General features: G+C 45.1%; 1 protein-coding gene across 1 annotated transcript in view; it reads right to left on the bottom strand.

Moving 5' to 3' along the window:
- Nucleotides 1-18,591, bottom strand: part of EPHB1 (EPH receptor B1) — a 446,298-nt gene that overhangs the window by 121,737 nt on the left and 305,970 nt on the right. The gene's annotated exons all lie outside the window — the stretch shown is intronic.

The raw sequence follows: 18,591 nt of genomic DNA on the forward strand, positions 1-18,591 counted from the left end.
TTTTTTTTTTTTGAGACGGAATCTTGCTCTGTGCCCCAGGCTGGAGTGCAGTGGCGCGATCTCGGCTCACTGCAAGCTCCGCCCCCTGGGTTCACACCATTCTCCTGCCTCAGCCTGCTGAGTAGCTGGGACTACAGGTGCCCGCCACCACGCCCAGCTAGTTTTTTGTATCTTTTAGTAGAGACGGGGTTTCACAGTGTTAGCCAGGATGGTCTCGATCTCCTGACCTCGTGATCCGCCCGCCTCGGCCTCCCAAAGTGCTGGGATTACAGGCGTGAGCCACTGCGCCCGGCCAGGCTTTTCTTCTTTCAATCATGTGTGCCAAGGGAAAGAAGGTTCCATGACCTGGGTTTAAGGTCTCTTGTTCTCAGGATTGAGCCGCATCCTCCAACCAGGTTTAGGATTAATAAAATGTATATATATTGAACATTTACTGGATTCTTTGTCTAATCTTAATTGGTGTAGAACTCAAGGGTAAAGGGATATGAGTGGCCCCTCCAAAAGCCCTAACATATTCTGAAATTCTGCACAAAATCTCACACAATTTAGGATCTATGTGGCGTGTGCGTGGTAGCAGGGATGCATCTCTGTAGGACAGGCTTCCAGCGCACCTGAATAGATGCATATTTACATTGCGCCAACTTTGACACATGAGACAAGAAGCAGAATTGGGTGGGAGAGGTTCATGTAGTCACTTTGGGCCCCATGACATAAGAAAACATAACAGTGTGTTTAGACGTTCTGCTAGCTGCTTTATATACATTACCTCATTTATTCCCCCCCAACACCCCTACCAGGAAGATACAATAATTATCTCAATTTAATAGAAAGGGGAAGTAAAGCTTAGAAAGGAGGCTGGCTGTAGATTGCATAGGTCTGTAAGAACTGAAGCCGGTGTGAAAGACCATACCTGCCTGATTCCAAAGCTCACGTTCTCAACTATAGCCCTGCTCTGAACAGACCTTCTCTTACAAACCAGATAGGGTCGCTGGGACTCACAGAGGGCAGCCTCCTTCCTCTGGAAAGCTCTGTTTATGGCCACTTTTCACAATCTGGCAAAAACTGAAATGCCTTGTTGCAAAACTGTGGAAATCCTGGTGCTTCATAGAAGAGCAAAATATTGCTGAATTAATGGTCACAATGCTGGGCATTTTTAAGATTAAGTTGGAGAATCTGTTGCCCAAAACCAGAACAGATCATAGCCTCAGGTTCCCAAGCCTGAGCCTTGCATCTCCTCAGTGTCTAACCGATAAAAATGAATCCTGCCCGGAAGCCCCCCTTTCGAATGGCAGGTCTGCTGGAGCAGCCGCTTTGGATAGTAATGCATTCAGAATTCATACACGTGACTGTCACCAGCTGAACGAAGACATGTGTAAAGTGGTTCATGCTGGAGACAGGAATCAAATGCCAACACACAAAATGAGGGAATAACAACAAGGTCGGGGGGCACCAGGGAAGGATTCTGTGTTGAATCAGTCAACAGCAAGCAGCTAGAGCAGAAAGCAAATATTAAATCAGGTTCTATTAAAACATGAAAGAAAATCAGTACTGTACCATATAAAGCCCATTAGGCCTGAACTAAAGCACAGCGTTCATGCACGCTTGTGACAGGGCAGAATTCATGAAGCATTTTTACTGAAGTCTTGCAAACAGTATTCAAGAATTCCCCACCCATCTGCCCAGGAATAAACATCCATCTCTTTTCAAATAATCACATAGCTAGTGCTAGGAAGGTAGTCGATACTGTCCCACGTAGGCTCTTACGGGGCTGGGCCAACCTTGCCCCACAGTGCACAATTCATTACCATCCGCATTGGTCACTGCCTGTCTTAGACATGTCTGTTTGCTTCTGACTGATGGGACACAGACCACAAGCTCTCAGCAGTCAACGCCACTCTTGTTAGTCTCACTTTTATAGCAGAGAGCCTACACTCACCCACGGGCCCCCGTTTCTCATCTCAAAATAAAGACATTCACTGAGTGCTTGCTTTATACTAGGTGTGGGGTGAATCTTTTTATCTCACTGCATCCTTGGGACATCCTAGGCAATCACTCAGAAAGCAGCCTCGGGTGAAGGGGGAGGCAGGCACTGACCAAGAGAGTGACCATCCATCCCTCTCACCCATTGAGACTTTCCTCCTTCAATTATCTCCTCTTTCCTTTGAGCTTTGGCTACACTTTCCCCACTGACTCCAGCTTCTCAATGTAAACTCATACAAGTGTTTGCCATTTTCAAATCAAAACATCATCACCTGGCATCTCTCTAAATTGCACACCCTCTCTTCTTTACTCTTGGCTGAGCCAAGCTTTTCCAAACAAGATCCTACACTTACTGTTTTTCTTCTCTCCCTGCTCAGCCAACTGAAGCCTGGTTACTTCCCCACTTCTCTGCTATGACTGCTTTTCCTTTGGCTTTCTATGTGACAAATTCAGGGAACACAATTCAATCCTTACCTTCCTTAACACCTGTGTAGTCACCAGTCAGGCTCCGGGAGCCACATCTTCTGTATCCCCTATCATAGGGACTATTAGCACAATCTGTCCATTTTCCTCTACTTTTCCTTAGATATGTCCCTTCCTCTCTATCCCCATGGCCTCAGAATTCTTGGCCTCATCATTTTTCCTACCCTACTGCAAAAGCCTCCTAATTCATTCTCCAACATGGCTTCTGCATCTCTCTGATACAGTCTCTTCTGCCAGAGTGTGAGTTCTAAACTGCACATGGAGCCATAGCGTTCTGCACAATTCCCCCCACTGCTTCCTGATTATTCAAAATGGTTGCCCTCCTTTCCATGCCATTCAAGTCCCCGTGGGATCTTGCTGTTCTTGATCTCATCCCTGGCAGTTGACCTTCACCCCTCGTATTCTGGCTAGTAGAAATGTTCCCGAAATTTCCTGTGCACACTAAACTCTCTTCTTACCTCTGACCCTATACACAATGTTCTTCCCTCTGTCTCAAGTTCTTTTCCCTCTGTATCAACTTGATGAACTCCTGCTCACTCTTCAAGGTCTAGCACCCATTCCACTAGAACCGTTCCCTGAGGTCCAGCAGTCATGCTCTCCCCATCTGGGCTTCCATAGCTCATTTCCAGGTGCCCAAGTGAGACTCCACCACTGCATTGTGATAATCTCCTTCTCTTTGTCATCCTCACCACACTGTAGCCTCCTGGTAGGTAGGGGCTGGTGTCTAGTCTGTTTCTGTGATTCCTATCCCCAGACAGCACTTTGCCCTCCAACCTGGTTTTCTACCTTTGCTCAGTGTGCATAGAAAAAGGTTCCCCACATATGCCCCTCTCCAGCATAAGACAGGATGCCTGCTGTAGGTGGATGGAGGGGCCTTAGAGAGGCCCTGAAGCAGCAGCAGTAATCAGTGATGACCCACTGCTTGTTATTCTGAGAGGCAGAGGCTTTGGTAGGGCAAAGGTGGCAAATGAAGAGTTGGATGGAGAGTTTTGCCCAGTCTCTGATCTAGTGGCCTCCCTGAGAGCTGGGAAGACCCACCCTGGTCGATGCTGCTCCATGTCTGTTCATTTGCTCCCAGCTGCTCAGGAGGAACAGGAGGAAATGCAGTGAGTTTCCCCCCCAACCCCCAACTCCCTTTCCAGGGGAAGGGATTTTTCATGTTGATTAGGAAAAGTCTTTATATAAAGCAGCCACTGCCCCCTTCCCATTCATGTGTGCTTTTCAGAGCAAATGCATCTGTGGGGCATGAATAGGGGCTTATGAGGGTCATGGTTGTTGAGTGCAGGAGTACATAAATCTGAATCCTTTCCTTCCAAGGAGCAGAAACAGACATTAAGGGCCTTCCCTGGAGAATGGACTCAGAGGGTTAGGAGAGCCAGACATGCCTGCAGTGTATCATTCCCCTGCCTCCTTGACGGCAGGGGTGTGTCTTGTTCCTCCCACAAAGCAAGTGCCAGTGCATATTTCTGGAGGTGACCAGAATCTGGGTCACAAAAAAATGACCATTCATTATTTACTCATTCACTCATTTACTCCCTTTACAAATACTCCCAGCATTCTTTTCACCACTTGAGAGGCAGAAAAACCAAGACGGGCAAGCCTCTTCTCTTATGGAGCTTATATTCCAGTGAGAGAAAACTAATAGACTAGAAGGAAACAGAGAATAAATGAAATTATTTTAAATAAGAATAAGTGTTATGAAGAAAAAGCACCAGGGCTCAGATGGCCTCCTAACAATGCTGGGCTCTGTCTCTTATTCTCATGAGGCCCGCTCCAGGGCTGGCAAACCAGGGTCTCATGTCTGGGTGGTTAAAATGATGATGGCCCCAGATGTCTGTGCTGTAGCATCCTGATGAGATGGGCATATTCCTGCAGGTAGACTGCTCAGTCTCCCTCATGCCTAAATGAAAGGCTGACCAGGGTAGATTTGGCCCCTGCATAAATCTCCCTGGAGGAAGGTGCTAAGCCACTTCCCTACCCATCCAGGCACTGCCTCCTTGGCTTGGAGCCCTACTCTTGCAGGGAGTATTCATCCAGAATCTGGGTCCCCAGCAACATCTCTAGGAAGGAGGCCAATTGAGACCACTAAACAAAAACATTACAAGGGGAAGCAGAGAGGGAAGCCAGAACAGCGAAAGAAAATCTGCCATCTCCTTCAGCAAAAGCCCTCGGTGAATGCAGTGGCAGGGCTCAGCACCGTGGTCTCCCCGTCTGAGCTCCCTGCTCTTCCTCGTTTTTCTTAATTACATACAGACAAGCTTTTTGAAGCCTCTCTGATCTGTTGCCAGGGTTACTTCTGATGAATGCATTCTGTTTAAAGGGCTAAGGAAATTCAGTCCTTTTAAAGGGTGGGAGAAGTGTTGAGCTGTGATTTTCTGTTTGGGTGAGGAGGGAGTGTGGTGGGTCATGAGTTATGAAGATGGGTCTCTAGTGTCCTCCAGGATGTGCCTGAGAGGTTGGCTCAGCCTGCATGGAGCATGGTTGTCACTGGGATCAGAAAGGGTTAAACAGGATCCTTCTAGACCCACAGGGCCAGCCCAAGTGTTGCCATATTAAGATAGAATCTCCTGCTTCTTAATGTGATTTGGGCCAGATAATTTTTTAAAGAATGGTGAGACAGGGTGTGTGGGAGAGAGTGGGTGAGTTTATTTGAAGGCATTAAACTGGAAATAAGAGCACTCCTGAGTAATCAAAGGGAAAATCTGCTGAAGACAGGTAAGCCCCCAAAGCCAATTCTTTTATCAGGAATTTAGTAGTAAATTTCAGGCTGGTACAAGGTGCCAAGCAGGCAGGGTATAGCTCATTGTGCACTGCTGAAGCCAGGGTCTGCGTCCGGGGATCCATCCCCATTGGGTGCTGGTGAAGGTTGCAACCATGGTGGTTGTCCACAAGGTTGGAACTAAACCTGGGAGAAATGCTCCCCTGGAAAACCCCACATTCAGGCTGGGATCATGCTCCTCTGCATCAGGCCAGAGGTGGGGCCCTCCCTACTCTGTGCATGACCACTTAGAGAATCTGATAAAACAAAGCTTTTCCCCCAGAAAAGTGAACATGTGTTGGAACACATGAGTTTTCAGACTCCGAGTGGGTTCTTAGTCCCCTGAAACCAACTGATGAACCTCCTAAGTGTTCACGCTGACCAAGTTAAAATATATTCTCTAGTTGGTTGACCTTGAGAAAGTGAACTTCTAAGTCTCAGTTTCCTTATCTGAAAAATGGTAAGTCAGAGAATTTAATGAGATGAGGTGCCTAAAGAGTTTAGCTGTAGCTGGTCCACAGAGAAACTGAGTAACATCTCAGGCTATTAGTAGTAGTAGTATTTGTATTGTCATTATTGGATTATCTGGAACCTTCACCTGCTCATGTAATTAAGACTGACCTAATTCAGCCACCCTTTCTTGAGCAGAGACCCCTCATTCAGAATTATGCTAAAGACTGTGAAAGCCATGAGGTCGTGCAATCTATGTTGGGGAAACCTGATGTAGGAGTCCATACCTAAGGAGTACTGGAAACTGTGAACATACACAGTAAAGGATCAAAGTGATACAGATGCAAAGGGTTACAGATGTTTGGGAAAAGACATGACCAGTGCAAATCAATAGATTCAGAGATGATCTCTGGCACCTGTCCAAAGAAACACCTTGTAGTGTTTCTGCCTGCCCCAATCTGCACCTTCCAGGCCACCTAGCCCCAGCAAGCACTTCTACCAAGGGGTAGAACCTTAACCTTGAGCATGGGGCTGTGTTTCCAGAATAGGTCCTGTTCTTATTAGGTACTGGGCTTGTGACTTCTGTCCACACCTGTGTCTCTGCTTCCTGGCCTCCCTAGCGGTAGCCTGACTTTGACTTGGTATCTGGTATTCATTGTCCTCCCCTGACCTATGGGAAAATAAACTTTTCCTTTACTCTCACAGCAAACTGTGCCCTCTTTTCAAAACTTTAGGTGAAAGAATTGCAGTGGGTTCTGGGAATGAGCCAGGAAGGACACTTGAAACTCAAGACTCCTAGGTATTATCAGTTAGGAGAGCAACAAATGTAATGTTCTCCATGGCTGAGAAGATTCAAGATTGTAGTTTGGAAAAAGTACTTCAATATGAACTTCAATATTGAATATGTACTTCAATATCGACTTTAGCACTCTTCAATATGAAATGAAGGTGAAGAGGTGGTAGAGAGGGTGACCAGAAAATGATATCAGGTGTATGGATGGTGGGAGAGAGTGTGGTGTGAGTGGCTGGGAAGGTAGCATGGTCCAGAATTCACTTTTCAAAATAAGGATTCTACCAGAGTGTTTCTTTCTCTGTTGGTTATTGTGACACAGCTACTTAAATGAACCATGTCTGAGTGACTGGAAGGCTTCCTGGAGAAGGTAAAAGGATCTTTGAGATTTTATGGGGAAGCAGAATTCAAGAAGCAGAAGCAGACAGGGAAATGGGGGCTGTAGAAGTTTGAAGAGGTCTTCTATGGGAGCAAAATATGCAGGGAACCAAGTCAGGCTGGTTATTATACCTAGCCCAAAGTATGGCACACAGGGCTAAAAGCAGGATGGGTTGGAGGATAACATAAGCCAAAAGAGGGAAAGTTTCAACTGTCAGCGATGTAGTACCATTATCAAATAAACATGAATTCAACTTCATGTGCAGTGGTCTTTTCTTCTTGATAAATGGTTATTTGAAAACAATGCCAAAACAAAAGGAAACACCAAACCTTTATTCTTTCTAAGTGTCATTTGTGGCTATGATGCTCTGTAGCCTAAGTTCAGCTCTCTTACTCTCCTTCTCTTGCCCATCCTAAGTCTGATAGTAATTCCTTTTCCATCATTCCCTCAACAGGAGCACATCAAACAAGAATGACCAGTGTCCTAGAGGAAAGGGCTGTGATGTGGTGCAGCATGTTGGTTCAGGACCTTGGAGAGTGGCATAAGCCTGTGTGTTCCCTGTCCCTTTCACTGAGTTCTCTCGCCAACAGTGGGGGTGCTTCTAAAGATTCTATGTCAGGCATCATAATAAGACCACATAACAGAGGCCAGTGGTCCAAGGATTGCCCTGTTTTACCATTAGGGGAAGGAGGTTATTGAGGCAACATGGGAAACCAGGAATAAGTTACCAGGGGCCTGTGGAAAGTAGTGGCACCAAAATGGACAGACTAGTAAGTCATTTAAAGGATGCCAAAGACATCCCCCTCTCGATACCAGAAGCTTGGAAGGGCTCAGGATCTTTAGAAAAAAATAGATCAAGAATTGTCTGCAGTCTGCTGACAATGAATACCAGACATACGGGACATTGTTTTGCTCAATATGGAATAAGTGTTGTCTGAAATTCTGAGGTGTCCCTCCAAGAGAGAGAATTGTGCTGAGGGTCCAAGGCAGCAGGGGCTGGCTAGAAGGTTGGTTGATGCCTGTCCCACCGCAAGCTCAGGCATCCTTTGAGGCTCCTCTCCTCAAAGTACAGGATATCTCTCTGGGTCAAGGAGGAGAGGGCATTAAAGTTCAGGAAAATCATGTTGGTTTACTTTTTCTAACAGCCATGTGAGCACAACCTTATCAGAGAAAATTTTATACCACCTTTGAAATCAGTTTTAAATGAACCCCAGCAGCAAATTACTAAGGATGGGAGGTCACAGATCTTCAGACACAGACAGAACTGAGTTGAATTCTGGATTTTGGCATAATCTGTCTAAACCTCAGCATACTCACTGGTAAAATCTGCATGATGATCAAAGCAACCCGTGGGACTGTTGTAATGGACTACCAAATGAGCAGTGTAAGTGAAGGGTTAGAACAGTGCCTGTCACTTAGGATGGCTTCTCTATTGGCAGCTGTAATTTTTAACTCATTGTTATATGGTAATGATGAATGTGAAGACAATGACACAGGCACTGCCCTCATGGAGTGCACTGTCTAGTGAAGGAGTCAGATAACATTTCAATAAGTAGATAAATGAATAGTATCAGCAGTAACAGGGCTCTGATGATACATAGAGGAGGAGGGGAGACAGCATGCCAGGGTGGTGTGGGGAGCTCTCTCAGAGCAGAGGCCATCTGGACAGAGACCTGAGTGTGATGAGACAGAAGCAATGCAAATATCTAGAGGGAGTGTTCCCCAGCCCAAAGTACTGGCATGTGCAAAGGCCCTGAGGTGGGAATACACTTGGCTCCTTCTTTGAGGAAGATCAAGTAAGCAGCATGGTGGACATATAATAATCAAGAAGGAGAGGGGTCATAACAAAGATCAGAAAGGTAGTGGGGGAGGCAGACTCATAAGTCCTGGTTTCAGCCTGCCAGGAATTTTACTGTAAATGAGGTTTTACTGTAAAGAGGGCTCTGAGCAGAGAAATGGCATGCTTAGACTTATGCTGTCTTTGGGGGGACAGGCTAGAAGAGGACAGAGGTAGAAGAAGGCAGACCAATCAGGAGGCCACAGCAGTCATCTAGGGAAGAGGTGATGGTGGCTTGGGCCAGAGTGACATCAGCGGAGGAGATGAGAAGAGGCAGATTCTGAATACTTTGTAACATCTCTGAACAGCACAGTCTTTTTACAGATACTATATCACTATTTTCTCTCCAAAACTCTATGAGGCATTATTATCCCCATCTTAAAAATAAGAAAACAAAGGGCCAGAGTGGCAGAATGTCTTGTCTCTGGTCACACAGTCACTAGCGGAGGCATATTTGTCACACAGGTGTGCATGCCCAGCACTGGTGCTGGGCATGGTGCTTGCCTTCTAGGTGACCAAAAGGGCTCCCTGTCCCATTGCCTTCCTGTGGACATGGCTCTGACTTGATGAAATTTGTTCATATCACTGCCTAAATAACCAGTTTTGGGTCCTTTCCCTGGAGCAGATTTCTACTTGACCTTGAATTGTCTTTGGAACCAAGAAAGATAAATTGAACTTTTGGATACTACGTGCATCTGAAAGAGCAGTAGAGGTCAACATGGAAATGCGAATTTTCTTTTATTGATAAATACCGTATGCAAAGTACTGTCTTAGGTATTTTGTGGATTACTTAATGTAACCTTACCTTTCCAACACTCTTTGAAGTAGCAACTACTGTCTACAGTTTATTTATGAGAAAACTCTAGCTCAGAGTATAAAGAAACTTGCCCAACTCATGCACTGGTGGAACCAAGATTTGAGTGCAGGGCTGGCAAGTTCCAAATCTCATCCTTAACAACTCTTCCACCTGGGGTAGAGGCACCTAATGGTGTACAGCACAGCTGCAATGCAAAGCATTTTCTGGGGGCTGGGGGAAGATTTCATGGAGGCAGGAAGACGCTCCTGCCCCTGAGGCATCTCAGCAGCTTCCCTGAGGAAACAGAACAACCATGATTCCAGGACTATGCTAAGCGAGTCTGCACGTGTTGCTCATTAGGGTCTTGGAAACACTGGGCCTGTACTCAGGCAATTCTCCTAATCATAACAGTTAGTAATAAGAAGAAATGATTAGTCAAAACAAGGAGGGACTCTGCTGAGAGGGATTTCAGGAGCATCAAAGAGCCTAGTGTTACACATTTCACCAAAACCAATGTTTGTAGAAAGTACTTCTTGTTTCTCCTGCTTCAATGGAGCCAGTTGTCTGGGAGAAAAAAAGTAGGTTATACATTCTGGGAAAAGAGACAACCCCTCTACCTAGCCTGAGCTCAAGTCTGAGAGTCTAACTTTCCTTGGGGCTGCAGAAGCCCTTAGAGGATGGCTGAGGACCCTGGATCCTGGGAGGCAGTGCACCTCAGTAGGGAGGTATTTGTGACCAGTCTCAGGTTACTGTCCATGTGGGAGAGGGATAGAAGGTTGAATCTTCTAGCTGTGGCCCAAGGTGAGGCCAAAGAGAGGAAAGCTACAATATGCTCCCACCCCTGAAAATCCCCTGGAAATGCTCCAAATCAAGAACTATAGGTCATGTCATAAAACATGGCCTTCAAGATCCCTTTCGTACCCCTGAAATGCAGCTTCAAAAGCTTTCTACAGTGAGGAAAGATGCATTGGACTCAAAGAAAAAAACCGGGGCTGAGTCTTAGCCTTGCCAAAGTGTGACCTTAAGCAGTCACTTATCTTCTCTCAGCCTAATCATTCACTGATCCTTGACAGATCAATCCATCTGTGTTTACTGAGACCCTCCTGTGTGCTGTGCTGTGTATGTGGGGTTATGAAAAGTTCACTGATGTCTACCCTGAGAAGCTGAAGGTCTGCAAAGGAGACTGGCACCTATGCAACAGCTACACAAACCACTGACTGACAAAGCTAGTAGAGATCTATCCCCCTGAGCCTGGAGATGGCCAGGCATTGTGCTATGGGAACTTGGAGGGAACACTGCACTCTTTATGGGAGAATCAAAAGGCATAACAGGTTAAAGCATTCCGTGATCCTTAGTGTACTTTATATGCATAAGGGACTGCCTGGTATAGTTATCCAGGAGTCCCTTTCCATCTCTTCACTTTCTAGAAGGGAAACAGGGACCAAGTGCACACCTGTACAATAAAATTAAAAAAAAAAGACTTTGTGCAGAACACTTGACCTGAAGGCCCTGTGAAGCAGGAAAAATATCTCCCTGCCTAAGGCCCCTGAGACCCCCAAGCAGACCTCCTGTATAGGTTCTCCCAGACCTTCAGGTAGGGTCCTTGTGCCAAGCCCTGCTCACAGCACCTCTGACCTAGTCAGTCTCAGAGGAAGAATCCCCAGAGCACTTCCTGCTGAAAGATCACTACACTAGGCCACGTACTGCCAGGACAGGCTCCAAGGCATTTGCTGTCACTGGAGGCAACAGTCTAAGCAAGCCGGTTAGAGTCTTCTTGAAGTGAAAAGACATTGAGACACACTTCAGTCTTTGGCACAACAGAGGAATAGGTCTTACTGGACAGAACTTGTACAGAGTTCCTTGTTCTAGACATTATTTCTAATTGATGCACTCAGGCCCTGAACCACCCAAAACTACTGGTTTGATTTAGCATATCTTGATGCAGCCCGGAGCTCAGTAATTCTCTCCATGCAGATGTAAGTGTGGAGATTCAGATCTGGATAGGAATTTGCTATGCATCTGGAGATCTGGTTGGTAGCCACTGGGCCAAAGTCCATTGGGCATGGAAGTCATATACAATGAAAGCCTTGCAGGTGAAGGATCTCAGCTCCTCACAAGCTACTCTCAGGAGTGCAGAACCTGGCTAGTTCCACACAACACACACCCTACTGAAGTTTTGGATACTAGGCACTGATGAGGGAAGGATATGGGACTTCTAAGGTGTTTCTTTTACAAGAAGACAACCATCTGGACCACACTGGGGGAGTCTCTGCTTCACGCAGGTAGGATGGAACCTCTGGGCTACTCTATGGTCAGAAGTCCTATCTCCCCACCATTCCTGAGAGATGGGGATGCCTGTGGAGGAGTCCTGAATCTCCACAGTCCATCAAAAATGATTAAGGGCCCCCTTCCTAGATGACAGAATATTTTTCTAGTTGTCATAACTTTCCATCTTTTTCTAGAGACTGTAGATCAGACTGGCATCAAGATAACAGCTGGGAAGTGACTATGGGTTAAATATTCATGGGTTACTCATTCCATTTTCCTTGGGAATACACAGAAGACTCTTCCAGGCACTGGCTTATGCAGCTATAAAAGAGACACGTGCTGCCTCTCTCCAGGTATCCAGAAAAGGCCCTGGTTCCTGAGACAACAATTCAAGGTCAAGAGAACAAAAAAGAAATTGAAAAAGGTAAGCATACTTTCCAGGGTGTTATAGGTCCCTCAAGAGAAAGTCCTGATTCTGGCATTTCATAGACACAGTAATTCATGGCATGCAATGAAACCTTGGTGGTCAGTGTGTCTCTGGTGACGAACACCCTCTACAGTCCCTCCCTGTTGGCCAGCCTCTGTTAGATGCCCACTAACAGAAGATGCCCAGTGGAAGAAAGCTCACTACTCCCACCATTACAGTGTAATCTATTAATAATCATAACCTGTTTGAAAATATAATAAAAAAGTATTTATTCATAATAGCCACAAAACCATAAAATACCTAGGAGTAAATCTCACAAGACCTCTATGAAGATGACTACAAAACTTTACTGAAGAACGTGAAAGAAGACTTGAATACCTCATACCTGAATGGAATAAAGAATATCATAAAGAAGAGAATCATCCCCAAGGTAATCTATATATCCAATGCAATTCCACCCCTGATTAAACAGGATTGTTTAATGAAATTTGTTAAGCTGGTTGTAAGATTCATCTTGAAGAAAAAAAATGTTTAAGAATGGGATAGCCATTTTTGAGAATGAATAATAAACAGATACTTAGTTCACCAGTCATTGAGACATATCAGAAAGCTACCATCTTTAGAACAGTTTAGAACTGGTGCCAGAACAGACAGAACCACCAATGAGAAAGAATAAAGACAAACATACACAAACAGTTAGTATATAACAAAAGAAACATCTCACCAAAATGTGGACAATTCAGGTGGAGTTCTTGGGATGTTATTTTTAATAAGATAAAAAAGAATACTGATATCACATCCTATGCAAAATAAAGTTCCAGATGGAAGAAGGAATTAAACATAAACACCATACAGAGAATTAAAAGAAAGCACCAAGGCCAATCTTGGTGGCTCATGCACATAATTCCAGCACTTTGGGAGGCTGAGACAAGGGGATCACTTGAGTCCACGGGTTTGAGACTGGTCTGGCCAACATGGCAAAACCCCGCCTCTACTAAAAATACAAAAATTAGCCAGGCATGGTGGTGCGTACTTGTAGCCCAGCTACTCAGGAGGCTGAGGTGGGAGAATTGCTTGAACCTGAGAGGCAGAAGTTGAAAAAAAAAAAAAAGAAAAGAAAAAGAAAGAAAGTATAATATAGAGTGTTTTCATGCCTTAGAGTGGGAAGGACATACATAAAATGTAGTCAAAAGCTCAAGACACCAATTTCCAAACCAGAAAGAAAAAGATGGTCAGATTTGAGTTCAAAAATTTAAAACCTCAATATGACAAAACAAGTATCCATAGAGTTAAAAATAAGTGGAGGGCTGGAGGGCAGGATGTCACATATAATTAACTGTCATCTAGAAATCAATTTTTAAATATAGAAAATGGCAAGGGTTATAAACAGACAATTCCCAGAAGACAAAATAAATTGGTCAATAAACATATAAAAAATACACACTCATTTATAATCAGAGAAATACTAATCAAAATGGCTAGAAGGTCAGCCAACTTGGCAAAAAATAAAAGTCTTGATAACATTATCAGGCCAGTGTATGGAGAAGCCTGATGCACACTGCTGTGAGGAGTGTACACTGGTCAAGGCCTCTGGAAAAGCACTTTGTAATATTGATTGGTTCTAAGTGCATGCACCCCGTAGCCCAGCAATTCTATTTCTAGGTGAATTTCCTCCATAAATATAGGGATATGCATTTTTGTGGCAGTATTATTGTTTATATTAATGAAACACTGAATGGGCCCAAACACCCACCCGTGGGGAACTGCATACTCGGTAGGGGTTTCTCGGGCCTCCCTGTCCAATTCTGTTCTCTTCTCAAGTCTCACAGAAGACACCTTTCCCAGCCACCTTGCATGGAGCACACATAACTAGTTCTAATCAACAAAATGTGATCCTTCCCCATCTTACCTGGGATTCTACCATGAATCTGGTGCCAGGTCATATCAGAGGCAATAGTCCTCCTCCTTCCTGAGAGAAGTAGACTAGCACTGAGGGTGAAGAGCTGGAGACCTGAACCTTGTCAGGGCCTGGAAGGAAATATGGGCTTTGCTGCTCACTAAGGTGGAAACTTGGGCAAGTCATTTAGCCCTTCTGGGCCTCAATTTCTTCATCTATAAATTGGAACTAGTTGTAGTACTTGTCTTATAATCTCTGAGGTTAATTGAGAAAAACCATGTCAGAGGCTTAGCACAGGGCCTAAACTGCAGCAACACTTTAATAAATGCCAGTTATTAGTATTAGGGGTATGCACGTGTGTTCTTATTCCAGTCAGCTATCACTGCATAGTGGAGCACCATGGCACACAGCACGGTAATGGTGTATGGTCTCTGTCTCCAAATCCTTGGTGCTTCACAGTCTGACCTATGCAGACAGGTGTGGGTGTGGACATGGCTAACCTCATAGAGCCTCATGCAGACCCTGAAAGGGCCTGCCTTTCACTTACAGGGAGAGCCAATTCTCACCTGATGCTCAATTCCTCTTTGCTGGCTGGCAGATGACAATCTCTTTGTGAGAACTGAGTAGCTTTCCATTATTGCTCACGGAGTACTGGCAGGGCATGGCAGTTACTATGGGTTCTCACTGACCATTGCCCCCCACCCCACCCCAGCCCTCACCTTCTGGGCACCTCTGCCCCAGAAGAGCCAGCCTGCACCTGGCTTCATCTTACTACATAGCTGTCATGCAGGTTCACTCCAACTGCACAACGGAGCGCCCTTCATTGCCATTTCCAAGGTAAGCCTGGGAAAGTAAACCTCTGAGGTGACTCAGAAGAGCTGCTTAAAAGGCCACCTTGGGCATCTCCTGCAAGTCTAAGCCATAGCCAAGGAGGGGCCAGCACACCATTCCGACTGGTACCATTGCCATAACCTACTAGTCTCCAGAATGGGGAGGGGGGACAGATTGACCTCAGTGTTCAACTAGCCTCTAGTTATCTATCCTTCAGCCTCTTGAAGACAAGCCACCCTTCTTGATGTGGCTTCAGAGCCAGAACACTTTTTATTTAATGGGGTGGAGGTAGTCTCTGGCACAGGGTGGAGGGAATCAGAAGCCTTCTGTAGGCTGACTTCAGACTGCAGCCTGCTCTGTGTCTTCAAAATCATCAGTGATTATTTATACATTGGAAAGTCCAGATTTTAAGCCCACAGCCAATCCCATATCATAGCAGTTCTCAGGTGTCTGGCTCAGACTTGGCATTTTCCAGCCAATTGTGAGGAAAGCGTCTCAGAAAAAGCAAACACACAGTTTCAAAATAAATCACTACAAAATGCTGGCTTTCACATCCTATGGCACACATAATCCAGAAAGCATGGACTCGCTCATACTGACTATAAGACCCATTCCTGTCTACTTTGCCTAACTTCATATATTATTCAGAAACCCTCTTGGCAGGTATCACCAGAACCTTTTTGTACACTTCCAGTTATGGAGAGATCACTAACCAGGCAGCCTCTGCTCTTTGTGGATATCATTCAGAATCTACCTTTATGCCAAGTGGAAAGTGGCTTCCCTCTAAATATCTGATGGCAGTCAAAGACATTGGGATCCCTCGTCTTTGCCACACCTAAGTGAAGCTATCAGTGATGTGTGGGGGTTTCTGGTTTTAGCGTCCATGCGACATCCACATGTATTACCAAACCAGGGAATCTGGAAAGTCGCAGTCCTGGTTTGGGAAAGGTTGGCCGGTACCAGATTTCCAATATGGCAGCTGGAGACTTGGAGAATGAAGGAGAGTATAGGTGGTCTCCAAGAAATGTCAGGAAATATACTGGTCCTTGGAGAGGGGAGAAGCCTGCAAGCTCAGATGTAGGGACAGATTTTGAGAAGCATACTGATGAAAGGTACAGCCAGGGGCCCACCCAGTGTAATGGGATTCAGGGTAGATTCTGCACCTGACTTTGGGACAAAGTGAATGGTCAGCAACAGGGGGTGCAGTGGATCAACACAGGTTCCAGGACTGACCGGCAGTGGTGACTCTGAAAAGTGACCATCAAAAGGACACTGGCAAGAGGTCTAGGAATGAGTCACAGCTCAGATCCCACTGTCAAATTTTGGCTTGGTCTCTGGCCATATGAAATCGGGATCTGGTGCCATTATCATGGATGGGAGATGGGAGACAAAGGGGACCAAAAGGCCATCTGGGGATCACCTGTGAGAAGCAAGGGATCAAGATGGTAGCACGGGTTGCACACAGATTTGTAATCACATTGTGATGGGGTAGAGACAGGGGAGTGATGGAGTCAGAATTTAGCCAACCTAGGATGACTCTCCAGGAGAATTTGATCTAAAAGCCTTTGCACCTATACTTTTAATGTTTTCTTTTTTTCTTTTTCTTTTTCAGACAGAGTCTTGCTCTGTTGCCCAGGCTGGAGTGCAGTGGCACGATCTCAGCTCAATGCAAACTCCACCTGCTGGGTTCCAGTGATTATCCTGCCTCAGCCTCCTGAGTAGCTGGGTCTACAGGTGCATGCCACCACATCCAGCTAATTTTTCTATTTTTAGTAGAGACAGGGTTTCACCATGTTGGCCAGGATGGTCTCAATCTCTTGACCTCGTGATCCACCCACCTAGGCCTCCCAAAGTGCTGGGATTACAGGTGTGAGCCACTGCGCCTGGCCATGTTTTCTTAATTTCAATTGCATATCTTAGAGACTCAAAACCCACTTCTTAAACATTATTCATAAAAACCCAAACAAAGACAACAATTTATTGAGTGCTGTGCATGTGTCTAACACTGAGTTAGGCATTTTACATACCATTCACAATGGACACAATAATAAACAATATCCTCATTTTGGGGGACATAAAATAGAGATTCAGGTAAGTTGGGTAACCTACCCAAGGCCACACTGTGAGGAAGGAGTGGAGCTGAGAGTCAACCCTGGTTTACCTGATTCCACAGCAGGACTCTTACCACTTGACTGCATTGGACACACCTGCTCTGTAAGGTCATGAAGCAAATTAAAAAAAGAAATAATAAAATCAGCATGTCAAAGAGCTTCCAGTCCAGTGAACAGGCATGATTCTGGTACCAGAATAGCTCTGAATAGCTGAGAATGCTCAGGGTGTGCAAAGCAAGGTCTCCTCCCATCTGGGAAGGAGGTGAGAGGCTGGTAGAGGACAGAGGATGCAGAGCTGCTCACTCCTGACTGTCTTCGCCTTAGAGGTGAACAACTGGAGCAGAGAATATTGAAGAAGCTGAGCTGTGGCAACCATTAAGTTCCAGCATCCATTCCAGGCCAGTTCTGCCTTGGACCAGAACCTACACATTTGACATCAAGACAACTGCCTGAAACCACAAAGGAGCATTCATGGCAAGAGGGAACCCTAAAGTCATGGAGAGGACAGCTTTGTTCTGATTTTTAAAATAGAGAAGGGAGTAGATTACATGGATGCACTTCAACTTAATCCCTTCCTTCTAGAACTTCACAAGTAAATTGGTGCTTTGTAATCCTCAAGGAAAGACCGACAAGAAATTGTGTGTTCTCTGGGTAAGTCAGGCCAGTCAATATTCTTTCTTTCTCTAAAAATGCATTAGCTTGCAAAGAAAAAGAGTATAGAGTATACAGTAAACCCAGATTTCCACAAGAGTAACTTCTAAAAGTAAACAAATACTTGTATATTGAAGGAAGAAACGTTAACTAAATAATAGTGCCAGTGCTTGGATTTTAGCTGCTTTGAAAATTACATCAAAGTAGGGTAGACAACTCTGATAATAGTAATAAAATAAAATCGCTTACTTTTACTGAATTCTTCCTGTATGCCAAATATTGTTTTATTTATTTATTTATTTTTTGAGACAGAATCTCGCTCTGTCTCCTAGGTTGGAATGCAGTGGTGTCATCTCAGCTCACTGCAACCTCTGCCTCCAGGGTTCAAGTGATTCTTCTGCCTCAGCCTCCGAGTAGCTGAGGCTACAGGCACGTGTCACCACGCCTGGCTAATTTTTCTATTTTCTTTTTAGTAGAGACAGAGTTTCACCATATTGGCCAGGCTGGTCTCGAACTCCTGACCTCATGATTTGCCTGCCTCGGCCTCCCAAAGTGCTGGGATTAAAGGCATGAGCCACTGTGCCCAGCCTAAATGGTATACTGCATTTAATTCCCATAACAGTGCAGTGAGGGAGGTTCTAATATTGTCCCCATTTTATGGATTAGGAAATAGAGACAGAAAAGCTTTGTCACTTGCCCCACGTTGCTGTTCAGTAGCAGAGCAGGACTTGAACCGGGGCACAGGCTCCAGAGCCCACAGTCTTAGCAATTATGCTAACACTGATTATCTGAAAGATGATAAAAATCAGTATTTAAAATGCTCTATATGTGAAAGTGCACTGTGCCTAAATCCACAAGGCAGAATGTCTGAAATCATACTGATAAATGCACATAGGGGAGACCTAAACGGACAGCATTTCCTGAGGAGACAAA

Source organism: Colobus angolensis, unplaced genomic scaffold, assembly GCF_000951035.1.
Source record: "Colobus angolensis palliatus isolate OR3802 unplaced genomic scaffold, Cang.pa_1.0 Scaffold46, whole genome shotgun sequence".
In the NCBI taxonomy this organism is placed as follows: domain Eukaryota; kingdom Metazoa; phylum Chordata; class Mammalia; order Primates; family Cercopithecidae; genus Colobus; species Colobus angolensis.